Raw genomic sequence first — 17,666 nt, forward strand, 5'->3', positions numbered from 1 at the left:
GGGGCGGTGCCCCAACCCCCCAATCGGCCCTACCCTGAGCGTGACTGAGGGTGGCATCGCAACCTCCCGATCCGGCCTGCTCTGTGCTTGACAGGGGGCGGCGCCCCAACTCCCCAATCGGCCCTGCTCTGAGCCCGCCCAGGGGCTGCACCTAGGGATTGGGCCTGCCCTCTGCCACCCGGGAGCAGGCCTAAGCCAGCAGGTCGTTATCTCCCGAGGGGTCCCAGACTGCGAGAGGGCACAGGCTGGGCTGAGGGACCCCCCCTCCCCCCCAAGTGCACAAATTTTTGTGGACCGGGCCTCTAGTCTAAAAATAAATGACTTGCGGATGCACAATACATATAAAGCTCTCGCTGGTGCCAATTGCATGCCTGTGTTTTGATCTGACATTGTCAATCATTAATTTGTGAACCCAGGACCCTTCAGTCCCCAGACCGATGCTCTATCCACTGAGCAAAACTGGCTAGCGCCTGCCTTAATCTTCATGTGGTGTTCTTTTGGGCATATGCTCTTGACCAGAATTGAACCCAGGACCCTTCAGTCCCCAGACCGATGCTCTATCCACTGAGCAAAACTGGCTAGCGCCTGCCTTAATCTTCATGTGGTGTTCTTTTGTGTGCATGTCTGTGACCCAGTTTCCTCAACTTTAGTCATATTGGATTGAGGCAAACTCTAATGACCTCATTTTAAAGTAATTATCCCTATCTCCAAATAAGGTCATATTCCCAGGTTTTGGGAGTTGGGACTCCACCATAAGATACTTGGGGGATACAATTCAACTCATCAATAACAGTATCCCTAACTTCTCACCTCTCCCCAAAGAAAATATCACTGAGAATCCTGTAGTTCAGCTTCCTGCCATAGCTTGTCTCACAGCCGCATGTTCATCCCAGGTTCTCCCGCCTGCTGCTGCTGCTGCTGCTGCTGCTGCTGGTGGTGTGTGTGTGTGTGTGTGTGTATGTTGTGTGTGTGGTGTTTTCCCCCAAAATGAAGAACAATACTAGTATATGTATTTCTTCTAGTTAAAATTCTGGAGTTTACCTTCTGGCATTAAAAAACAGCTGTTGGTGTTTAAAGCAGCAGAATATCTTCCTAGACTGAGACTTCACTTCACAGAGGGATGAGTAAGGAGCAGCAAAAAGGCTCCATTATATATACCTTAAAAATAGACCAGAAAGGAACCAAGAATAAGGGGCAGGCTGCAGCAGGCAGCCAGGGGAGGGAGGGACTTTGTATGAAGTTCAAAGGCCTGAGTGAAAGCTAACGAGGACCATTGTGTTTGGGCAAAAGTGAGTGCAGATTTCTGTGTTACAAGTACATGTTCATGTTGACCAATGTCATCCCAATCAATTTAATTAAAAAAAAACGAAAACAAAAACCACCCACAAAGTGTGACAGCCGCTTATGGGAAAGGAGTGTTAGATTACCACTTCTGGTTTCTGCGGATTTTGAAAAGGCAGCCTTTGGAGCCTCTGTTTCCTGAGGATGTTTTCTAGGGGGCCCCTTCTGGGGTGTGAGGTCTGTACCCACAGCAAAGGAGCCCACAGGATGGGGGTGGGGCAGGCTGGATGGTTTGAGGCAGTCATCCTGTGATTGCTGGAGTCCAGAAAGTCAGCACTGCAGAGGGGCCTTTATGGTTTGCAGGGGTCAGGGGGGTTGCAGGGTTTGGGAATGAGCTAATAGTGCCTTCACAGTTTGGAGGGAGTGGGTTGGTCAGAGAGGTTTCAGGGTATATGGAACAGCTAATTATTCCTTTTCAGATGGATCAAGAGACTATCTCCTGCCAGTTTTTTGATCCTAAAATACTGGACTGAACTTTAGCTGCTGTCATTTACCACGGGTCATGGAGAGGTGGTAGCAGATGATCAGTTTCAGACCTGCCCTGGCCTCTGAAAATGCCCATCACCGCTAAGGAGCCCGCCCCACAGAGGGAACTCTCCACTAGAGGTGTTGTAGAAGACCGAAGAAACCCAAGCGACGCTTAGAGAAATGGAGTTACGCAGCTTTATTACACCGGTGGTCTCAGCGGAGTCACCTCCAAAATCTGAGCAAACCAATATGGTGGAAGCCCCTCTTATATCCCCTTTTGGTGTCTTTGTCCCCCAAATATGGATTATACTTCCGGACCTTTCGCTGGCTTTGCAAAAAGCCCCATGGGTTGGGATGGGGATCTTGAGATCATATCTAAGGGTCTGGCCTGGCACCAGCACTGATAACCCCCCTCCGGGGGTTGTGTCATGGTTTATGGCCTCTGTGAAATGTTGTTGCAGAAGACCAAAGGAAACCAAGCAATACTTTAGAGATATGGAGTGACACTTTATTTATGCCAGCGGACTCAGGGAATAACTTTCCAAATCTGAGTAAAGTAACATGCAGGGGGCTTCTCCTTTATATCTCCCTGTGGTCTTTGTCCTGCAAATATGGATTATGCTTCTGGTCCTTTTCACGGGCCTTGCAAGAAGGCCACTAGGTGTTGGGGTTCTCCAGGCCATATCTGATGATCTGGCCTGGTGCCAGCATTAATAACCCTCCCTCCAGGGCAGCTCACTGTTCACAGTTTTATGGCCTCTGTAACAGGTTCTGCAAGACCAGTTTCTGGGAAAGAAGTAATGACTTACTTATAGGTTATCAAGAATGTACACTGGGCTGGCTGGCATGGATACCGATTGCTAGCCCCCCAAATATCAGGGTTACGTTGGAATTAGCTTTTTAGCCTCCTCATTGTGAGCCTTTAGGTAACAGGTCTTGCAAGACCAATTTGTAGAGAAAGGGGCAATGACTTAATTATAGGTTATCAAGAATGTACATTACGTTACTGGCACAAATTCAGATTGCTAGCGCCCCCCCCCCCAAAGAAAAAGTCTTATTTTTCCCATCAGAGGGTCTGAGGGGAAGGCTTTCTGTGCTCTAGGGGCTCCTGTGTCCAGCTGCCAGGAATGTTGCTCTGCCCTTCCAGGGGACTGGCTAATGTCTGTACCTCTGCCAGATGCCACTCAGGGGAGACCTTGGTCTATACGGCTCCAGAGTCCCTCCTGCTGGAAAATTGCCTTTAATCTTGTTCTTTCAATTCCCATGCACAGAACGAGAAAGACAAGAGCAAGAATGAATAATCTCTACCTTGGACAAAAGCCACACAACCCAGCCCTGCCCATGGGGGGACATTACCCACGACTATGTTGTAAAAGATTATAACATCAGTGATGTTGAGTGAATGATAACGAAAGAAAAATGGTAGATGACCGTGTGGCAGAGTTTCTGGGAAAATATGTCTGGTGCTATTTCCACTGGCTAATTAAGATGCTCTTTCCTCCCCCAAGTTTCATTCTTATCAATTCTTCTAAAAGTCTCCAGTTGCGTAAATGTAAACAGTGTCAAGGAGGTTGCCTACGCAGGGACCACAGAGATAGAGCAAACATTTGAGGAATGTGAGGGAGAAAATGCAGGGAGGGAAAAAGAAATATTTGGGCAATTCTGTCTCATGCTTTAAAAATCAGAGAATCTGGGCAGAAAGGTGCTGCGGGTAGGAGAACAGTTTGAGCAGACGTTCAGGCACCCCGAGACGCTGGACTAGGCTGAGGTGGGCGAGTGTGGAGGTCAGGAGGTTGCAGTGAGGGTGGAAGGCAGGGGATGGTCCTAATTCCTGAGCACAGAATTCTCAGCCACCCAGTGTTACTGTAGGTAGCTAGTTATACATAAATAGGAAGGGGAGTCAGACATTATTGAACCCGATGGCCTGGGGAACATGAGCCTGTTTACTACACCCGGAAGCTACAGCTTCACACATTCCAGGGAATCCCAGCATTGCCCCACCAAGGATTGACAACCCTCCCTTCCCCCTCCAGTACCAGATTGGCACCAGATTGTGTGGGGAGGGAGCTGGGGGTGGGGGGGAGGTAAGCACATGTGCAATTTAGGACTTCTGGCCTCCAGAACTGTGAGATAATAAATTTTGTTTAAGCAACCAATAAAAAGCAAACAAATAAAATTCTGAAATTGTTGCCTACCAGGGCTCTATGCTTGTGATGCCCTTTATTTTCCCTCCCGGTTTCTATTGAGTTTAGGGTGACATTAGTTAATAGGGAATAAATGGTGACAGAAAGAAAGTTGACTTTGGGTGGTGAACATACAATTCCTTCCTGCTGCTTTGTGTCTATGATCTGGTTTTCTCTCTCTGGCAGCTCCAGAATCAACAACACTTTGGAGGATCTGTTTGGTAGTCAACTTCACCTTCCATTGGAGGGTACAACAATGTGGGTACATCCTCCCCTGGATCCATACTCTCCAGTCCATGGACATGTTCATTTTCAAACCCATCTGGGCCAACAATCCCCACCCGAGTCAAAACCCTCAACCCACTACCACCACCTATCTGGAGAGAATGTGAACATAAAAACTCACAGGGTCTGAGGAAGTAGAAAGTGAGAAAGAGGAATAGGCCAAAGAGTACCACCCTAAAAGCATGTATTTTGTTATACCTCATATCCTTCCTAGTTAGCTGTTGTCACGCTCTTGGAAGACTGGATGTTGGAGAGTTCTGCAGCTCAAAAGCAGTTCCCTCATTTTCAGAAATGCAGAAGAAAAAGGCAAGAAGACCAAGTCATATTCTCTCAACCTTTGGAAGCTCTGGTTTAAGAATGAATGCACTGTACTTGGAAAGCACAATTTTTACTTGTCATTTGAGGATGCTGGTACATTAAAGGCTAGGAATAAAATAACATAAAAAATATAATTACTTTAAAAAAATTGACCCTTTTGTTCTCATTAACATTCAGTATACCAAAGCACAATTAGAAATGGCATTTTCTGAAGCCAGCACTGAGGTTGCCATAGTTAAGAACAATTTTTTATTGTCACCTAGAGAAGGAATAAAGTACCAGAAACATGTGCAGTTTATTAGGTTCTAAACACTAACATAAAGATTTTTTTTCTTTTCTAAAAATGAGAATTTAATGGAAATTGAACCTTCTCTCCTAGACCATGACTCCCCACAAGGGTCCCCATTTCAAAGAGAACCGTAAACATATTTGAAGAGGTGGGGGTATAGGCAGACGCGTCCCAGGTCTTGTCCCGGAGCAAACGGAGTAAGCAGCTGAAACTAATAACACCCACCCCGAATTGGCGAATTTACTCAGCTGGTGAGACGGTTTGCAGCCGGGAAGGGCAGAGCTCCCCTGGAAAGGTTAAAAACCAGGGATCTGGGCAGGAAAGTTTGCCAGACCTGAGCCCAGAGGGTCGGAGGGAGACCGCATGGCAGGCAGCCGCGTCTCTTGGGACAGACACAGCCCCTGACCGGGGAAAGGAATTCCTCGGGTTTGCTGGCGCCGGGAGATTTGAGATTTGGATTTTGTGACTGCGGAAAACTGTGACTAAAGGTGGCATCCTGAGGAACTGACCAGACCATGCAGTGCCCATAAGAGAGGAACGTTTCCCAGATCATGCAGTGCTGGTAAGAGAGGAGCGTTTCCCAGACCGGTAAGAGAGGGGCGTTACCGCGGCCGGCCGGCGTTTGTTTGTTTACTTGTTTTCACTGAACCCTGCTCATAGGAACATATTTGAAGAGGTGGGGGTAGGGTGGGACCTCCGTTCTTTTTGTTGATGCAGAAATGACTTTAAGGTCAATAAAAATAAAAGTAAAGCAAAATGGAGTAAAGCAAATGAGGATTGGGCCAGTCAAGAGAGAGAGAGACCAAATGGCAAGTGCTCCCAACTCCTGGTTTTAAAAGAGGGGTTTTCTGGGTGGAGCCTTTCATTCCCATTCAGGGATGATCGACAGAAACTTTCTTTCTTCTGGGCATGCCCTTACGTATAATGTACATAGAAAAACACATAGGGCTGGGGGAGGGTCAAAACCAAATATAATTAGTCTAGGACCTTTGTAAGGTTGCATTGAGGTCATGTCGTTTTCCTCTGAGCTTGTACCAAGAACCAGCTGGCTCTGAACCTGCCTGCTGGTGGTCTGCTGGGCTTCCCATAGAAAGGCAGTCTGAAGATAATGTTGGTTGGACCCCTGTTCAGGACCCCAGGGCAGGTCTCACCACAGCCACTCATGTCTAACTTCTTACCTAACAATTTGAAGTCAGGGAAGGTTCCGTAGAAAAAGCAGGCTTCGGTTGGAACTCTATATGTGGGCAGAATAAGTCAAGATAAGAAGATAAGATAGAGCGAGAATGAGGAAATGTGATGGTTAATATTGCATGTGTGCAAATATCTCCATAGATAAAGTATTTGAAGAAATGAAGAGAACAAGTTATGCTGGAAGCCGGTCCATCCTTGCTGCTTGACACAGTCGCTGCAGGAAAGAAACATCTGCACAACATATGTTTCAAGGGACCTGGCGTATATAGCATACTGTTCTTAATATGTTTGCTCCCCTTCTTGGCGCTATGTGTTTTAACCAAGGTCACCTCTCAGAGAAAGGTTGTTTCCCCAGGTAGGGATTTTTCCCTGAAGTTAGGGAGAGGATACAACCCCTTAACTAAGTGCCAGGCGGGTAGTTAATCACTTTAACTACAAACAATCACGCTTAAGCTACATAATCTTTACCCCCTGAATGGAGATAAGAAACGCCCTAACCTTTGCAATAGAAATTGACAGGATTAAAATCGACTGGTATAAATACAGATGTAACAAGACAATAAACATCAGATCCTAACCAGAACCTGGGACCAGAACTTTGGCTGGAGATCCTGGCTAGAGGTCCTGACTAGGCTGCTGATCAACTGAAGGCTGTCTCCGTGTCATTCCTTCTTCACCGTCTCCGTCCACACCTTTGGGAACCCCTGGACCCGCTGGGGTTGGACCCCAGCAAAGTTAGAAACCAGAATTTGGTAAATTATGGTAAATGTCTCAAAGAGAGTTAATAAAAGGTGCAGGGAATACTTACTATTGGTTCAAAATTAAAACTCTTATACTATACAGAAAATCTTAGTTGTACAAACTATGTACAACTATGTAGAAATGAGATGTGTTACAAGCAAAGAATTTCATATGACTAACAAATTTGTCATAGATTTAGAGCACGGAACGTCAACATGACAATAACAAGTGTTGAAGAAGTTGTGGAGAAGATGAAACCCTCATTCACTGCTGGTGGGAACGTAATCTGGTACAGCCAGTATGGGAAAAAGTATGGAGGTTCCTCAAAAAATCAAGAATAGAGTTATCATATGACCTAGCAATCCCTCTTCTGGTGTCTACATGAAAAATTTGAAAACATTTATTCACAAAGATATATGCACGCCTACGTTCATTACACCATTATTCATGGTGGCCAAGACATGGAAATAACTGAAGTGTCCTTTGATAGATAATTGGATAAAGAAGATGTGGTACATATATACACTGGAATACTACTCAGCCATAAGAAAGGATGAAATACTGCCATTTGTGACAACATGAATCTCGAGAACATCATGCTAAGCAAAATAAGTTAGACAGAAAAAGTCAAGAACCATATGATTTCACACACACACACACATATATATAAAGAGGTAATATGAAAATTTGTCTGGGACTCCATAATGGTCATGACTGAACACATTTGCATATTACCTCTTTATAGACTGTGAGCGCAGATGGGGAGGGGGATGGGGACTGCTGTGTAGTGAGGCAAGCCATAGATTGCACAGGCAACCAGCAGGCGTGCAGAGAGCAGGGAGCAGGGCCTGCCAGTCGCTGCAGCGATGATCAGGTCTACAGAGAGCAGGGTGGAGCAGGCCTGCAGAGAACAGGAAGCAGGGCTGGCCAGTCACCACAGCCATGATCAGGTCTGCAGAAAGCAGGGCCGAGCAGGCCTGCAGGGGGGTGGGGGGCATGCTCAGGACGCCTCTACTGGGAGACAGCCCCCAGCAGGCCCGCCTCTGCATGTGAGCTGCAGAGGAAACACCTTTTCTTACAGCTCATTGGCTAAGCTCCCTGTACACCACTCTCAGTGTTCTTGATAACTTTGGTAATAAGAATCCAAGAAGGTGATCTAGGGTTTTTCCACCTCACTCCTGGAGGAAAAAATGAAGGTCTGATGCTGGAGGGTCTAAGAAATGTCATATCCTGCCCTAGCTGGGCTGGCTCAGGGGATAGAGCCTCGGCCTGTGGACCACAGGGTCTGGGTTCAATTCTGATCAAGGGCATGTACCTAGGTTGCAGGCCCCTCCCTGGCTGGGGCCCAGATCAGGGCTCATGCAGGAGGCAACCAATTGAAGTATCCCTCTCATATTGATGTTTCTGTCTGTCTTTCCCTCTCTCTTCCATGCTCTCTAAAAATCAATGATAAAATATCCTCAGGGGAGGATAAAAAAAAAAAGAAAGAAGAAAGAAAGAAAGAACGAAAGAAAGAAAGAAAGAAAGAAAGAAAGAAAGAAAGAAAGAAAGAAAGAAAGGAAGAAAGAAAGAAAGAAAGAAAGGTCATATCCTATGAAAGAGACATCTTGAAAATGCCTAAAGAAAGTTGTCATTTTTTTTGTGGTAAAGGGAATGGAGTTCGTGTTGATGAAAACACCTTGACGGCCAGCAGCGGGGTGATGGGGGTGGCACCTTCCCCTGATCAGCCTGCAGAGGGAGGCCAGACTGCAGTTTAGGCCCGCTCCCCCCGGGGAGCGGGCCTAAGCCGTCAGTAGGACATCCCCTGAGGGCTACCAGACTGTGAGAGGGGGAAGGCTGGGCTGAGGGCCCCCCCCCCCCAGTGCATGAATTTTGTGCACCGGGCCTCTTAAGATATAAAACTGAAAGCAACAAATGAACAAATAAGAAAAACAAACAAACAATAACTCATAGACACAGACAATAGTATGGTGGTTATCAGAGGGAAGGGGGTTAGTAAATAATAAAGGGTGTCAAATACATGGTGATGGGAGAAAATTTGACTTTGAGTGGTGGGCACACAATGCAATATACAGATGATATACCATAGAATTGTACACTTGAAACATATATAATCTTATTAACTAACTAGAGGCCTGGTGCACCAGTGGGGTCTATGCCCTCTCGCAATCCAGGACCCCTCGGGGGATGTCGGACTGCCAGTTTCAGCCCAATCCCTGCAGGCCAGGCTGAGGAACCCCACTGGTGCACAAATCTGTGCACCGGGCCTCTAGTATGCATATAAGATCTTTGCCCTCTTAATCTCTTCTTGCCTTCTCCTCTGCCCCCTTCCCTCTGAAATTCCTCAATCTGTTCCATGTTTCCATGCCTGTGCACTGAGCATCTTCCCCCTTGTGGTCAGTGCGTGTCATAGCTACCAGTTGAACGGTCACTTAAGCTTTTATATATATAGACTAGAGGCCTGGTGCATGAAAATTTGTGCACTTGGGGGGGTCTCTTAGCCTGGCCTGTGCCCTCTTGCAGTCCGGGACCCCTCTGGGGATGTTCACCTGCCAGCTTAGGTCCACTCCCCAGGGGATTGGGCCTAAGCTGGCAGTCAGACATCCCTCTGGCAGCCCAGGAGCCACAGTCAGACATCCTTAGCACTGCCAAGGAGGTGGGAGAGGCTCCCACCACCACCGCTGCGCTTGCAGCTGTCAGCCCAGCTTGTGGCTGAGTGGAGCTCCCCCTGTGGGAGCATACTAACCACCAGGGAGCAGCTCCTGTATTAGGCATCTGCCTCCTGGTGGTCAGTGCACGTCATAGCAACCGGTTGTTCCCAGTCGTTCCCCTGTTAGGGTCAATTTGCATATCACCATTTTCTTATATAGGATGTCACTCTAATAAATTTAATTTAATAAATAAATACTGAACACTCCTTTCCTGTCTTCATGTCTTTGTCTGCTAATTTATGCTCCATTTTCTCTTTCTTTCTCCTTCTAGATGAAGCTGAGGTTTCTCTTAGCTGCCTATATCTCTGGGGATCAGGGTTCTTTAACGATAAGGCCTCAGGAGCATCTTTCTTGGTTCAGACCGCTTTCCTAGTATATTTATCTCAATCCATGACTATTGGACTCTTCCTACAGAAATTCTCAGCCATGCCTCATCCTTAGCTCTGCAACCTTAGCCTCTAACTTGTCCTGTGTGGAGCTTCCTTCTTTCCCCAATCTCTAAATATTTTCATTTATTGTTCTTGATGTTTCCCAGTGAGCTATTTACACACACTATTCCTCATTTTTATTTAATCAACTCATTTAACTCCTCTTACCTTTTGAGTTTCCAGAATTCATGAAATGACTAAGTTCTTTTATAGCTCACTACCCCATTCTTGATCCCCTGCACTGATTGCTTAGCTCAGACCCCGTTGTGATCCATCTTTCTGCACCAACAGGAAACACCTGGAAGACCCAAAAGTCACATCTGTAAGACTCAGAGTTAAGCCTCATTTGACTGCTACATGATGCCTTTGCATATTCCAACATTATTCTTGTCCTTACAGTGCTAGGAGACACTCCACAACTTTATATTCAAGACTTCTTTCTCCACCCTGATTAAATTAGACGTTAAGTTTCTTATTGAAGCAAGATAGAAATTCTGAGGTAAAAGATGTGATATGAGGAAAAGCTCTGGCTTTTGTAGCTTTTCCCTTTATTGACAAAGTCAATAGTGTTCAGGTCCACCTGTTCAGCCAGAGTTTCCTTCCTTCCTCCCTCCTGGTCTTGGTGCTCCAGGTGCATCCTTCCCAGAGCTTTGAGCTCCATTGGTGAGGAACGCCTTCTGATGTAGATGAAGAAGTTGCTGCTGGTACGGGATGGCATAGAGTGGAAACAAGTCAGAGACTGACTGGTGCCCAGGGGGCCCATAGAAGCACCCTTCCATGTCTTCCTAGGGAAAACCTAGGAGTACTCAGAATGAAAGAATCCTAAACTAGAGCCAAGAGTGGAGAAAGAGTATAAGGGCCCATAGAACAAAAGCCCTAAGACTCTGTAGATGCCAGGTTGAAGAAATTCTGGCTCTAGCAGGTTTGGCTCAGTGGATAGAGTGTTGGCTGCAGACTAAAGGGTCCCAGGTTTCATTCCGGTCAAGGGCACATGCGTGGGTTGAGGACTCGATCCCCAGTGGGGGATGTGCAGGAGGCAGCCAATCAATGATTCTCTCTCATCATTGATGTTTTTATCTCTCTCTTCCCCTCCCTTCCTCTCTGGAAAAAAAAAAAAAGATATATATACTAGAGGCCCGGTACACAAATTTGTGCATGGGTGAGATCCCTTGGCCTGGCCAGTGATCGTGGCTGAGTGGCTGATTGGGGCTGTCTAGCCTAGTCCTGATAGGCCAGACCCCAACAAGCTAACCTACCGGAGTGTCTGCCCCTGTTGGTCAGTGCATGTCATAGCGACTGGTCCAGTGGTCAACCAAATGATCGACCGATTGGTCGGACACTTAGCATATCATGCTTTTATTATATAGGATATATAAATAAATTCTGAACACTGCTCTCCTTCATATGCCTTTCTTCTAAGTCTCACCCCATCACTCCTACTGAAATTATGTCTCACTTATACATTGCCATTGTACTAAAACACTTCTTTTACTCCAATTTTAATTATAGGTATTTATGTTTCTATCTCAATGCCTATATACTAGTATGTCTCTATGGCTATCAGTGCCTAGTCCCGTGCTGTATACATAGCATGCATGAAATCAATGACTGTCGAATTGCAGTTATGACTCCCACATGCATCCAGAGCTGCTGCTGCACTCTACTCAGTGCCTCCGCCATACCCCAACTCACATTTCCCAAGATAATGCTGTTTCCAAGATGAAAGGAGTCCTAATAAGATTGATCAGTGGTTTCTTTCTGGACATTTTCTATGACACATAACCCAGGGAATAGCCTACAAATGTAGAAATATGTTCATTCTGGCCCTTGGGAAACTTTACAACCTCATAAGTTGTTAGGTAATGAGGTGAAAAAGAGAAAGTTGAATAACTATACTAAATGGAATTCATACAGCTACCTACACTATGCAAATGTTATTTCTAAGTGCATTTACTTTATATTCTCCAATAGATAATGCCAATGCATTTTGGTATACTCTTTAGTGCTTATTTATGATTTTTTAAAATCTTAAGCATATTTATAATAGCTGTCTAAAAGCTCTTATGTATTAATTTCATTATCACTGTTATTTCTGGATCTTTTTAATGATAGATTTTTCTGTTCCTTGTGGCTTATATTTTCTTTCTTTGCATGTCTAGTAAATCATTTATTGTATGTTAGATATTGTGAGTGCTATATAGTTGAGTTGGTGGATTTTACTTTTTCCTTTAAAGAGTTTTGTTCTAGTGGGCAGTTAATACTCTTAAAAATCAGCCTGATCTTTTTGAGATTATTTGTAAGATTTGCTATAGAGGATCTTGAATTGCATTTACTTTAGAATTAGATTAGCCCTATTCCTAAGGCATCGCCTTTGTAGGGTCTCCACTGAATGTCCAGAAGGTTCAGACATACCTCCATTCTGGTTGGTTGCAACGAAATCACCTTCCAGGCCTCTAGAAATTCCAATAGCTGTTCAGTTCACTGGTGTTTTTTCTTTTCCCAATAGTTCTTCTTTGTCTCACCTCATGAAGTTGCATCTAAGGAATGAGCAGATTAGTGTGCGGACATTCAAGAGAGCACCATGCAGATTTCTCTGTGCAGCTCCCTTCTTTCTGACCCTCAGCTCAGTGAGATGGCTGTGCTGTGCTTGGGTTTGTCCCATAGTCTGAAAAGTGCCTACAGTCAGAAAGCTGAGTGATCACCAGGCTCACCTTGTATGTTTCCTTTCTCTCAGGGATCACAATAATTGCTTGTTGTTCAACATCTGAAAACAATCAATACATACAAACACCCAGTTGTTTATGGTGGGAAGACTAGTCTAGGACTAGTTACCCCAACTAGTCGTTGGAAGGGAAGTTTTTTAAATCTACATCCAAACTTAATTGAGAATACAGTCTTTGGATTTATAGTAACCTTTAAAAAACCTACTACAAGTGCTTCTGCTATTTTTTAAAAATTTTATTTTATTGATTTCAGAGAGGAAAGGAGAGTGAGAGAGAGATAGAAACATCAGTGATGAGAGGGACTCATTGATTGGCTGCCTCCTTCATGCCCCTTATTGGGGCTCGAGCCTGCAACCTGGGCATGTGCCCTGACTGGGAATCTAACTGTGACCTCTTGGTTTATAGGTCTATGCTCAACCACTGAACACATTGGCCAGGCTTTTTTATTTTTTATTTGTAGGTCAACAAAATAGGCCTGGTTACTTAGCCTAACTAGCTTCTAGAAATGAATTTTTCTTCGGTGAAAAATATGGTGGTCAAGATGTTCAGATGTTCAGACTTTTGGTGATTTTTGTACCAGTCAGAACCAGATCTAAGTACCTAGGTGAGCCCAGGTTCTTAGCCCACACCTTTGTAATGGCCCCCTAGGTGCAGAATCCCAGCATATTTCTTTGTTCAGCAGATTTCCCTGAGGATTGTCATTAACTGATTCTAAGAAGTTAGCTGAATTATGTTAGAATTTATTACTTTTATCTAAAGTGAGCCTTTCATAAACGTATGAGTTGGGCATGTGATAAAACAGAATTTGAACTTCATCAAGCTAACAAGGACAGGCGGTATAGCCATTGCGGATAAGTGTTTGTTTGTGAAGCAGAATGCTGTCTGACCCTTGACTTCATTGTTCAAAGTGATTTTGTGGAAGGAGGAGAGTTCTAGCCCTCAACTTCTTCTAAATACTGGAGGTTACCAAAAAGAATCTAATTTCTATAATGTGCTTAAGTCAGTTGACAACACTCATTAGAGTGTTGAACAGTTGGGAGTTTTCACCCTTTGCTTAGATCCCTGGGGCTCTGTGGATTACAGCTACATCAACATGGTGATGGCACTATTTTTTTCTTTATAATTTTGTTCTAGATAGGGATGAGAGGATATGTAGGAGTTATAAAGATCTATGACTAATTTCCAGGATGTGTATTGGACAAGTTCTCAATAGGTTCATTTTCTCTAGCCATTCTCCCTTGCCTAAAGTAATACAATCAGAGCAGTAAATACATAATCATCTGTATACTCAGAGGAAGTCTAGTTTTTATTTTAACTTTTTTTAGAATTCTTGTCCCAAATATTACCCTTCACTTACATATCTTGTACTTTTCAATTCACAATGCTTATTCTTAAAAAATAATATTTTGTTGCAAACACACTTTAGGCATGCCTGACCCTATGAGTTTTCAGTAGATAATGTTTGTCACTGAAAAGGTTTGAGATGGGTGATGGTTATCTACTCTGCACAACCTTTTGGAATAAATAATAAAGGCAAGTATCTGGGAATATTTGAGATCTTGCTTCCCAGCTATGTCATCAGTTTGGCTCAAATAAATTCATAAAAATTCTCTACAAATATAATATGGGTGTTTCTTACATTGACATTTATTGGCATTGCTGGCAGGGTTTTGAAGAAGCCTACCCAGGACCACCTTGTGGCTTGGACCTGGGTCTAGGTATCAGCATGGGTCCATGGTGTCCCATTGGCTCCCCACTTCAAATTGGATAAACTTGGAAAAGACAACAAATAAAGACACTCTCCAACCTCATTGTTAGGGACCTTATCAGATATCTAACCATGAAAGGATAACTTGCCTTCACCTACAAGGAACATCAAAAGTTCTAGGATGAGAAGTTGTTGACATGAGAGGTAGACAGGTATCTCAAGATATTAACAAGGCCTGTATACCTATAGATTGATGTTGAACTCAGAAACCATTTTGTTTAATTGTCTTTACCTGTCTGCTAATGATATTAGTCATAATAATAGTTGTACTTGTTCTTTGGATTTTTCTATATAGTTTAACTACTTATGATTACTGAACATGTATAAGATAACTGTTAATACTCTTTTTATGGCTTATGCAAAACATAGAAAAATAAGACAGCAAAACTCAGATCATGACCATTCATAGGACAGAAATGATGTAGAGTGTTTTTCAAATGAAGGTCATTTGACCTGACTGCCTTCATCTACTTGCCTTTTCCTTTCTGGGAAAATTTGGCCTCAACTCACATTCCATGGTTACAATATTGCCCCATCCTCAAAGGTCAATAAGAGAATGTTGGTACTGAGACTTGCTAGGAATGAGACTTCCTGGTGCTGTGAGACCACACCATGCAACCAAAAGGATGGTCATCGATGCATTCTTCGGATTCATTTATGATGAAAAGGGCCTCTATGGAAAGTAACTTCACAGGATGATCTGATCATTGACTCCTAACTGGGTAGGTCATGTTGAGTAGTCACACCTCAGGCCTATAACCTCCTCAGTAAAAGGTTATCTTCGCCGTAAGCAAGCCCAAGCCCTGCCTATTGTTTCTGTGTATCTACTGTATTCTCCAGCCATCCAGTTTTGCATTGAAACCATTCTTGCCAAAGTCACCAACTGCTTCTAATTACCAATTTGAGTGGGTGGTTTTTAGACTTTTTGAGTTAGTTTGGTATATCCTATGTTTTCAAAAGTCATTCTTTCATCTGAATTTCCACATTTATTGGCATAAGATATCTCACAGTGTCCTCCTATTATCTTTTGAACTCTAAAGTAATTCCAAATTAACTGTTGATCTCTACCTATGTCACTTTGAACACTTTTTTAGGAGCTTTTAAGCCCCTTAAAACTTGCATTTTAATATTCACCATGATACTTTTCTGTTGATTCTCTGCAGCATTTTCAACACTATTACTTTACAACTTTAGTTAGCCATTAAAGGTTTCCAGTACTTTACAACAAAATAAATTGCAGAAGAAAAAGGTACATTGGAGAAAGCAAAGAGTTCAGGATAGCACGTCAGAGTACTCATTGCCTAACAGTCTGGTTCAAATAAATAACCGCCTCTGAACACAAATACTCACGGAGATAGCAAAAGCTCTCTTTGACTTTCCACTCACGTCCCAATGTGCAAAGGTCATAGAGATCCACTGCTTTTTCTTCTTATCTTCTTGTTTTTCTATTACTCTGTTGTGAACTAGAGCAGGTCTGCAGTGGCACTGACCTCTTCTTTCTTCAGCTCCCAGTGCCCTGCCCTTGAACCCCTTTGTGGGCTGGCTCCATGCCCTCCCCCAAACTACTGGGAAGGTTACCCAGGAAAGAAGGCTACCCTTGTGAAAGCTTTTCCTCCATTAATGGTACTTCAGCCCCCTGGGAAGAGGCACATCTTCCCTCTCTGAATTAACTGTCTAAACCAACCTTTATTTAAGGGTAGACAATAATTACCTGTCTGACATCCATGATGATCTGCCCACTTGCAAACAAAAACGGACCCATGTCAAGAGTTGTGTAAAGCTGTGAGGGGAAGCAAAGGGCCTTCTCTGCAGAGCTAAGTGGTGTGGGAATACATTCCTGTCTCTTTTTCACTAATGTGTGTGTGTGTGTGTGTGTGTGTGTGTGTGTGTGTAAGATCATATGTGTGGCAGATTTAGATCTGCCTCCTTTACAACAAAACTCCTCAAAAGAATTGTGTATTCTTACTGCCTCTGCTTATTCTCCAGCCATCCAGTGTTGCATTGAAACCATTCTTGCTAAAGTCACCAACTGCTTCTAATTACCAATTCGAGTTGGTGATTTTTAGACTTTGAGTTAGTTTGGTATGTCCTATGTTTTCAAAAGTCATCTCTTTCATCGAAATTTTCACATTTATTGGTGTAAAATATTTCACAGTGTCCTATTATCTTTTAAACTCTAAAGAAATTCCAAATTAACTGTTGATCTCTATCACTTTGAACACTTTTTTAGGAGCTTTTAAGCCCCTTAAAATTTGCATTTTAATATTCACCATGATACTTTTCTGTTGATTCTCTGCAGCATTTTCAACACTATTACTTTACAACTTTAGTTAGCCATTAAAGGTTTCCAGTACTTTACAACAAAATAAATTGCAGAAGAAAAAGGTACATTGGAGAAAGCAAAGAGTTCAGGATAGCACGTCAGAGTACTCATTGCCTAACAGTCTGGTTCAAATAAATAACCGCCTCTGAACACAAATACTCACGGAGATAGCAAAAGCTCTCTTTGACTTTCCACTCACGTCCCAATGTGCCAAGGTCATAGAGATCCACTGCTTTTTCTTCTTATCTTCTTGTTTTTCTATTACTCTGTTGTGAACTAGAGCAGGTCTGCAGTGGCACTAACCTCTTCTTTCTTCAGCTCCCACTGCCCTTCCCCTGAACCCCTTTGTGGGCTGGCTCCATGCCCTCCCCCAAACTTCTGAGAAGGTTACCCAGGAAAGAAGGTTACCCTTGTGAAAGCTTTTCCTCCATTAATGGTACTTCAGCCCCCTGGGAAGAGGCACATCTTCCCTCTCTGAATTAACTGTCTAAACCAACCTTTATTTAAGGGTAGACAATAATTACCTGTCTGACATCCATGATGATCTGCCCAGTAGGTACATTGTTATTAACTTAATTAGGGTACTCCTAAGGCTTAGGAAGAGCCACACTCAAGGGGCCAAAGAGCCGCATGTGGCTTGCGAGCCGCAGTTTGCCAACCACTGGTAAACCAACCTTGATTTAAGGGGTAGACAATAATAACCTGTTTGACATCCATGATGATCTGCCCACTTGCGAACAAAAACCGACCCATGTCAAGAGTTGTGTAAAGCTGTGAGGGGAAGCAAAGGCCTTCTCTACAGAGCTAAGTAGTGTGGGAAGATATTCCCATCTCTTTTTCACTAATGTGTGTGTGCGTGTGTATGTGTGTGTGTGTGTATAGTATTTAGTGTATTTT

The 17,666-nt window shown here is 43.7% G+C and overlaps 1 long non-coding RNA gene across 4 annotated transcripts in view; it reads right to left on the bottom strand.

Annotated features, from left to right (window-relative positions):
* Positions 1-16,122, bottom strand: part of LOC102262142 — a 20,847-nt gene extending 4,725 nt beyond the window's left edge. The window contains exons 1-5 of one of the 4 annotated variants that reach the window (XR_001361055.1): positions 15,797-16,122; positions 12,368-12,492; positions 10,124-10,656; positions 6,063-6,118; positions 4,685-4,700 (exon numbers count right to left, since the gene is read on the bottom strand). This is a non-coding gene — a long non-coding RNA (uncharacterized LOC102262142). Of the gene's footprint in view, positions 1-4,684; positions 4,701-6,062; positions 6,119-9,676; positions 10,657-12,367; positions 12,493-15,796 lie in introns of those variants that run through there. The other 3 variants (XR_001361054.1, XR_313272.2, XR_313271.2) reach the window with 3 other exon arrangements.
* Between the last annotated feature and the right edge of the window lie 1,544 nt (positions 16,123-17,666).

The sequence above is a fragment of the Myotis brandtii genome, unplaced genomic scaffold, assembly GCF_000412655.1.
Source record: "Myotis brandtii unplaced genomic scaffold, ASM41265v1 scaffold1423, whole genome shotgun sequence".
In the NCBI taxonomy this organism is placed as follows: domain Eukaryota; kingdom Metazoa; phylum Chordata; class Mammalia; order Chiroptera; family Vespertilionidae; genus Myotis; species Myotis brandtii.